The following is an 8992-nucleotide window of genomic DNA, read 5'->3' as shown; positions in this document are numbered from 1 at the left end:
GCAGCGGTGGTCCAGCGTTCAAGATTTCTGCGTTGGCCTAGCGGACCCAAGCGTCCACGAACTTGCGTCTAGCGGTGCCGAACTTTGACTGGGCGTTGGTGGAGCGGGGGTGAACTTTGCCGGGGCGGAAAATTGCCCCCTCCTCACCGCTCGCAATATTTTGTGCTGCTCAAAACTTTCGGAGCGGTAGGAGGGCCGCTCCAGAAACATCAGCGGTGCCCGAGCGTATACGGCGTTGCTTTAACGGGGGCCGACTTCTGTTAAACGGTGGTAAACGGTGGTGAACGGTGGTGAACGGTTACGAGCGGTGATTAATTTTTTTCACCGCTCCAGGAACGCTCCAGCAAAGTTCGGGCACTGTGACCGGGCCTTAAAGATCTGGGCAGTCCTCACTGCATTGGACTGCGTAAACTACATTGCTGAGTCTGTGTCTTGGTGTTTTGTCCTTTGGGTGAACCAGTCTTTGTCTGAGTGTGTTTTCAGGTCTGAAATGAACCGGGATGTCATGTTTGGAAAAAATTCTCCTCAGTTTTTTGAAAAACTGTCCAACATAAGGGACAACTTCATGGGTTCTGGAGTGGAAGCCTTCACGGATCATATCAACTCTGTGGACCACCACATCAAGTTCACCTGCAACAACGGGCTCCCGTTCCTGGATTGTGCCGTCATCAGTGAGGAAGACAGAAGCCTCACTGTTGAAGTCTACCGGAAATCCACCCACACAGATCAATATCTTCTTTTTGACTCTCATCACCCACTTGAACACAAGTTAGGAGTCATCAGAACTCAGCAAAACAGAGTGAGAAACATCCCCTCAAGGACAGAAGGAAAGGAGAAAGAACACCAACATATAAGGACCTCCCTAAAAACCTGTGGCTATCCTCACTGGGCCTTCTTAAAGTCCACCAGGAGAAGAAAAGATAGGGAGCCAACAACCACCAGGGAAGACCCAGACAGCAAAAGAAAGAACATTGTTGTCCCTTATTAAAAACAGGCAAAAGGTGAGTGCACCAGTGGGTAAAAAGAAGTACCGGTATTACAGGTGCTCTTCAGGATCTAGTGGAAAAAATTTCCAACATTCCCCTTGGACAATTCCAGAGACTCAAGAGCATATGCAATACAGATTCTGAATTTCAAAACCATTCAAACAACTTGTACAGGTACTTTAAACAAAGGGGCTACAGCAACAAAACATTAAATCAAGCACTACTGAAAATTAAATCTATTGAAAGAACACATCTCTTCCAGCCCAAGCCCAGACAGAGGGGTGATAATAGCATATTCTGCACTCTTCAATACAGCAATCAGTCGTACAAAATTTTAAAAAATGATTCAGCAGAATTGGGACATCCTTCGGAGCGACTCCTCTATTTCTCCAGTCTTCACCAAACTTCCACAATTTGCATTCAGGAGGGCACCCACACTCAAAGATAAACTGGTCAAAAACTATCTTCCTGCTACCAAACCATAGACATTTCTTCAAAAACCCATGGGTACTTACCAGTGTGGATCCTGTAACCATTGTTCACACATCAACAAATCCATCACCTTCAAGGACTCATCCGGACTCTGACTGAACATTTCATTGTAAACATTTTGCAAATAATTCTACATGTCGTATACCGCTTGGATTGGCAGCAAATGTGGCTGCTTCTATATAGGACTTACAAAAAGGAGATTGAGAGACAGATTCTCAGAGCACGAATATGCAATAAGGACAGCAAACCTTAATTACCCGATTGCCAAACATTTCAAAAATTCCACTCGTTGTAACCCCAACCAACTCACTGTGATGGCAATTGAAGTAATCCCCAAAACCAACACAGGTGGAGACAGACTAAGAACTCTGGCACAAAGAGAAACTTTTTGGATTGAGACTCTAAAAGCCACTATATTCCCGGGCCTTAATGAGGAGGCGGATTTTTCAGTATTTTTATGAATTGTTGACTTTCTTGTTATTACACTGCCTGCTAATGATATACTGAGGGTGAATACTGCCCTCTATTGCTTCCTGATGTTTGAGATTATTTTATTTTTGGTCGACCATTTAGTTGTGATGGGTGTTGTAGATCTGTCTTATGCTGTACACAACTGTTCCATGTATAGGGCGTTGTGGCGACATGAGTACTGTCTATTATTACCTCATTCTTCTGGTCTCCCTATTTTTGAAGTGTTTGTCTTTAAATGTTGCTATTCTACCGCCAAATAGTGATGTCTTCTATCACGTGATGTGGTCATGTGACCTGGTTTCAGCCCTTATCAGGCACCTGTGCCCTAGTGTTGTGTTCTGATGAAGGCCCTGAGGTGGCTGAAACGCGTTAACTGTTGTCCATGAGTCAATAAAGGACTTTTAGGTACTCGGAGTGCCTTGGACCTCTCTTCTTTTTGCTTTTTTATTGTTGTCCCTTATGTTGGAGGCCTTTCCGAAAAACTGAGGTGGATTTTTTCAAAACATTACATCCCCGGGGGGCGCTAGGGAGCCCGAGCAAGATGGCAGCTTAGCGTAAAGGCTCCTCACGACTTTGCACATAAATCTACCCCAACTTTCTTTAAACCTGACCAGGCGACGGGAACGGACTATGTCAAAACCCTCAGCAGCAAAGGAGTGCGACATTTTCTCTAAAGCACGGAAGCCGGGCCTACGAAGCTCTAATATATCATCTTTGCCGCAAGACTCAAGTGAGCGTAGCATGGCTAACATGACCGACGTGCTAACAGAGCTAAAAGCACTCCGCTCCGACTTTGGCGTGAAGCTGGACGGAATAACCAACAGGCTGGGTGAGCTGACGAATTCAATCTCTGTGATAGAGAGCAGTATGAGCGAAATCAAACGAGAAGTAACAGCCAATGAAAAACGTATTGACGAAACGGAGGTCCGTATATCTGCCGCAGAAGATATGTTGAAAAAAACCGAGACGGCGCTAGCTACAGCGGCAAAACGACTTGCATTCCTGGAGGAAAAGGCAGAGGATCTGGAGAACCGCGGCAGGAGGAAAAATATTCGGCTGTTCGGTCTTAAAGAAGGAGCCGAGGGTAACCGTGATCTCTTGGACTTTGTACATGACATGTTACCCCAGTGGCTGGGCACTGGAGACCATCGGTTGATGACCTTGGAGAGGGCTCATCGCACGCTGGCCCCGGCTAACCCGAGTCATAGCAGAGCTGTCCTCATCCGCTTCCACAAATTCCAGGATAGAGAGTTTGTCCTACGTGCCACCAGACAGCGGAACATCACACACGATGGGTCCAAACTCGTCTTCGTCCAGGATTTTTCAACGGAAACCATCCGACGAAGACGAGAGTTCAACGCCGTTAAAAAGCTGTTCGTCGACATGGGAGCCTTCCGGGGATTCCACCTCCAGCCATGCAAGCTCAGGGTGTTGTACAACGGGAAGATTCACCTGTTTTCTTCCCCACAGGAGGCAGAAAAATTCCACCGTAATATCACCGCCAATCAAACCACACATGGTCAGGTTTGATTTATGTCTATATAATACAGAAGGGTAGGCATATTAATCTCTGTGCAGACTTTTTTTTTTTTTTTCCTTTTTCATGAGTGCAATGCTGATACAGGACACTATATTTAAGTTATGTCTCTATCGTGTGAATGGATAGACATTTTGTGTTAGGACTTTCTACATGAATCAGCCTTTATGTTTAATACAACTTAAATATTGAGTAACATTTGCACTTTCATATTGCTCACTACTCTGCATAGAGTCAGTTATCTCCAAGCAAGTTGTATGTTGTTGAGGGACTGATGCTGTTTGCCAGATATGTTCGGGGCGATGCCTGCTCTGGTGGGTTTGCCTGGTCGTTTGGGGACTAGGCTAATGTTCTGGGGAGGTGGGAGGGGGGGGATAGAGTGGGGCCCCTACACTCTACCCATGTGTTCTTCTTTCTTTATTAGTTGGTTTGCTTCTATTGTTTGTTTATTGTTTTGCTCATACAACATGTTTTCTTTCTATGCCCACTTTTATGTCAGTATGGTCAAATATTATCAATATTATATAAAACTTTAATATGCCTAACACACTTAACATAGTAACATTTAATGTCAGAGGCCTCGGCCACCCAATTAAAAGGAAAAGAGTTCTTACATTTCTAAAAAACGAAAAAGCAGACTTGGTATTTTTACAGGAAACTCATCTGTCTAATGAGGAGCACAAAAAACTTAAAAGGGACTGGGTCGGCCAGGTCTACTTTTCTAGTTTTACCAGTAACAAAAGAGGAACAGCAATACTTATACATAAGAACTTGCCATTCATATTGAAAGAACAACACTCTGACTCTGGGGGTAGGCATGTGCTTATTCGAGGAATGTTGTATGGTCAAGAACTAACGCTGCTTAATATTTATGCACCCAATGAAGATTCTCCCAAATTTATGACAGATATAATTACCTTATTTAGTCAACATTATACAGACTTAGGGATAGTTGCTGGTGATTTTAATTGTTGTCTGGATACTAATTTGGATAAATCCTCACTCACACTCTGTAATTCAAATGCAGCGAAAATTCTGAAGTTGTCCACTAGAGATATAGGCCTTGTCGATGTTTGGAGAGAACTTAACCCTACATCGAGAGATTACACTTTCTTTTCAGCCAGACACAAGTCATATTCCAGAATAGATTTATTTTTCTTACCACAGGAACATATCTCTAATGTAATTTCATGTAACATAGGGCCCATCCTTTTATCTGATCATTCACCAGTCCATCTTCAACTTGCCCTCACACCACAGACTCACCAAACTAAATACTGGAGATTTAACTCCTCAATCCTTACTGAGCCTGAGGCCTGTAATAATATTCGTTTATGGCTTGAACAATATAAACAAGATAACGCAGCCTCCAATGTAACTCCAGCCATAATGTGGGATGCTGCTAAGGCAGTAATTAGGGGCCAGCTGATCGCCTATACATCTGCAAAAAAAAAAAATTTTTTTAGACAATCAGAGCAGCTCAAGACAGAGTTAATCAATTTAGAACAATCTCATAAACAATCCCCTACGGAAGAAAATCTGAAGAAATTAAATGAAGTTAGGAATAAACTTAATCTTACTCAAACAGAACACATTAAAAAACTCATGTTCTTTACAAGACAACAATACTATGAATATGGCAATAAACCCACTAGGCTCCTAGCCTATCAGCTTAAAAAACAACATGCAGACAACACGATTAAGAGTATACGAACTACGACAGGCCAACTGAAATATGACATTCACTCAATAAAATCCGCATTCCACAAATTTTACACACAACTTTACACATCAGAAAACCCATCAGAGGCAGATATCAAAACGTTCCTGGAAGGGGTATCTCTTCCCTCTTTATCAGAAGATGAGAAAAAACAACGAAGTGCTCCATTTACCCCAGATGAGGTATTGCAAGCAATTAAATCGATGCCCTCTGGGAAAACTCCAGGCCTAGATGGTTACCCCATAGAATTCTATAAGACCTTCTGGCCACAAATCCAGCCCCTTTTTATGCCAATGCTTATAGATTTTTCTGAAAATGGAATTCTTCCTGAGTCCATGAAAACAGCAATAATAACATTATTACCAAAGAAGGATAAAGATGCGACTGAGTGTTCCTCATTTCGCCCAATTTCACTACTGCCAGTAGACTTAAAAATAATATCAAAGTTAATCGCACGCAGAATAGAAAACCTTTTGCCACAGATTATAAACCCTGATCAGTCTGGCTTTGTAAAGGCACGTTATGCGACTGACAATATCCGGCGGCTACTTAATATAACCGATTACTCAACGCTTCACAATAGAACAGTCTTATTACTATCGCTTGACGCAGAAAAAGCTTTTGACAGGGTCGAATGGCCGTACCTGTTAGCTGTCTTGGAAAAGTTCAATTTTGGTGAAAAAAGCATTGGCTGGATCAAAGCAATGTATAGCAATCCATGTGCCCAAATATGTATAAATGGTGCGCTTACTGACAAACTCAGTCTGTCCAGGGGTTGTCGGCAGGGCTGTCCACTGTCCCCATTCTTATTTAATTTGGCAATCGAACCATTTGCAGAAGCTATACGTGCCAATGATGAAATCACTGGTATTGACATTGGGAACATTAAAAATAAAATTTCGCTATATGCCGACGATATAATTCTATACTTGACAAACCCTGAGAGATCAATCCCGGTGCTATTAGATCTTAGCATTAAATTTGGGTTAATATCGGGATATAAAATTAACCTAACGAAGTCTAACGCCTTATTATTGAATTCACCAATTTCAAATAAATTAAAAACTATCTCACCTTTTACCTGGGCTCAAAATGGTTTTAAATATCTAGGGGTGCACGTGACTCCAAAACTCAAAGATCTATATGACATGAACTATGTCCCGTTAGTCAAAAAAATTAAAGAAGAATTAGAACATTGGAAAACACTCCCCATTTCTTTTCTAGGATGCATTAACATAATCAAAATGAATGTTTTGCCACGCTTTAATTATTTGTTCCAATCCTTACCCTGCTACCTAGACAAAACATTTTTTAAATCCATAAACGTAATCTTGACTTCTTTTATCTGGAAAAACTCCTCACCGAGAATAGCTTTGAAAACTTTGACAAAATCGAGAGAAAAAGGGGGGTTGGAATTACCTGATTTACAGATGTATTATTGGGCCGCTCAAACAAAAGTTCTAATTAGCTGGATACATAAACGTAGCAGTGCTCAGTGGATAGACATAGAAGAAGAACTCTGTCTCCCTGCCTCTATAACAACATTACCTTTTATTAACAATACAAAGGTGGTAGTAGCAAAGACCTATGTAACCTACAACACCATTCAAGCTTGGCAAGATGTAAAAAAATTTTGTGGTACTTTCAATAGAATTTCGAGGCTTGCACCTTTATCCTCCAACCCAGACCTGCCGCCATCAATTGGAAAATCTCTCCTTACAAAGTGGAAAGAGTTCGGCATCCTTCAGTTCCAAAACTTGTTCACTGGAGACACTATCAAGTCCTTCGCAGAGTTAAGATCAGAATTTGATATCCCAAAACAAGACTTTTACAAATACTTGCAAATACGCCATCTAATTAATACTCTGAAAAGGAAGGGACGACTATCTTTGGGTTTGACAGGTCTTGAGAAGGTTTTGATTAGTTCCACATCACTTAAAGGGAAAATTTCTTTAATTTATAGAGTGCTTTTGGAACAACACAGTTGCTCCCTAAACCCATTGAAGACAATATGGCAACGGGATTTGGCAAGGGATCTTAATGAGAACCAATGGGATACAATGTGTCAGAATGTTATGTCCACACTGTCCTGTAACAAAATAATTGAACAAAATTATAAGTTTATGCACAGGATGTACCTAACTCCATCTCGACTAAGTAAGATGTTTCCTAACTTATCTCCCTGATGTCATCGTTGTGAAATTTGTGTGGGGACAACAATGCACATTTTTTGGGGATGTAGAAAACTAAAACACTTCTGGAGGGATGTACACAATCTGACTGTTAATGCTGTAAAAACTCAACTGGAATGTACACCGATACTTTACCTCTTTGGTACGGAACTGGACAAGACACTCAATCTCATACATAAGAAGAGGATTACCATAATATCTTACATAGCGAAGAAGTGTATCCTCCTCAACTGGAACCACCAAAAATCCCCGACGTTTAACCTGTTTAAACAAATCCTGAACGAAACTCTAAGACTGGAACAACGGACATACACTTTGAAAAACAAAGGAAATATCTTCATGAAGATATGGGAGCCTTTTTTGGGCCTCTGACTTTACTGGAATATGTTGGAATAGGCTATGATCCCACAAAACAAAAATCATAACTGTTTCTATGACCATATTATGACTTGGTTTAATTTGTTTCATTGGTTGTATGGGCTGTATTATCATTGTTGTATTATGTTTTGTTATATTCTTACCATTATTACATTATTATTTTAATGTTTTTGTCTCTGTAAAAATTTTTTTTTAAAAAAGACAAATAAATAGATAATTGAAAAAAAACAAAAAAAAACATTACATCCCGGTTCATTTCAGACCTGAAAACACATTCAGACAAAGACTGGTTCACCCAAAGGACAGAACACCAAGATACAGACTCAACAATGTAGTTTACGCAGTCCAATGCAGTGAGGACTGCCCAGGGGCCTCATTTATAAAGCTTGCATACCCACAAAACAGAAAGTGGCTAGAAAGTGGCGTATGCCACTTTCTACGCAAAAGTTGTGATTTATAAAAACAAACTTGGCATGAGAATGTGTGCACCGGTGCGCCAACCTTGATTCTTGATGCTTCCTTACGCACAAAACAGGGCGTAAATCACAAACTTTGCGTAGAAAGTGGCGTACGCTGTGTATGTTGTGATTTCTAAAACAAACTTGGCGTGAGAATGTGCGCACCGGTGCGCCAACTTGATGCTTGCTTAAGCACATTTTGGAGACAGAGGGAACGGCAGTGCCGGAGGGTGAAGTGGGGAATTGAAACCAGATTGATCTCAAACCTTTATTGTTATCACATATTAGACTTGTAGAGCTGGATAATCATAAACCCTCATTGTTGTAGATGTTCATATCGTGCGTCATTCGGCCGACGACTGTATTTGCAGAACTATGTTCATATATCAACAGGGGCGGATTGAACGTTATTTCATTCGGTCGTTTGACCGAAGGGCCGGTACCTGGGGCCTGTGCGGTGATCTTTATTAAATAATTTTGTTTACTGATCACCTGGCACCCGTATGGCTCATCGGGGAAAACAGAAGACCCATTTGCAGGGGTGGTCTCCAACGTAGTGGCCCGGGTTCGATTCCTGCCCGCGGTACAAAAGTAGACATGCACATGAAGACATGCATATCTTCCCCCTACTCTTCTCCCCATTTCCTGTCACTCTTCACTGCAACTATCACAGTAAAAAGGCAAAAAAAAAAAAAAATAGGAAAGAATTTTGTTTATTTATCCACATGCGGCCGAATGGGATGAGCGTCCAACCATTA

This window comes from Acanthochromis polyacanthus, chromosome 7, assembly GCF_021347895.1.
Source record: "Acanthochromis polyacanthus isolate Apoly-LR-REF ecotype Palm Island chromosome 7, KAUST_Apoly_ChrSc, whole genome shotgun sequence".
Classification (NCBI taxonomy): Eukaryota; Metazoa; Chordata; class Actinopteri; family Pomacentridae; genus Acanthochromis; species Acanthochromis polyacanthus.
This window is presented reverse-complemented; position numbering follows the sequence as displayed.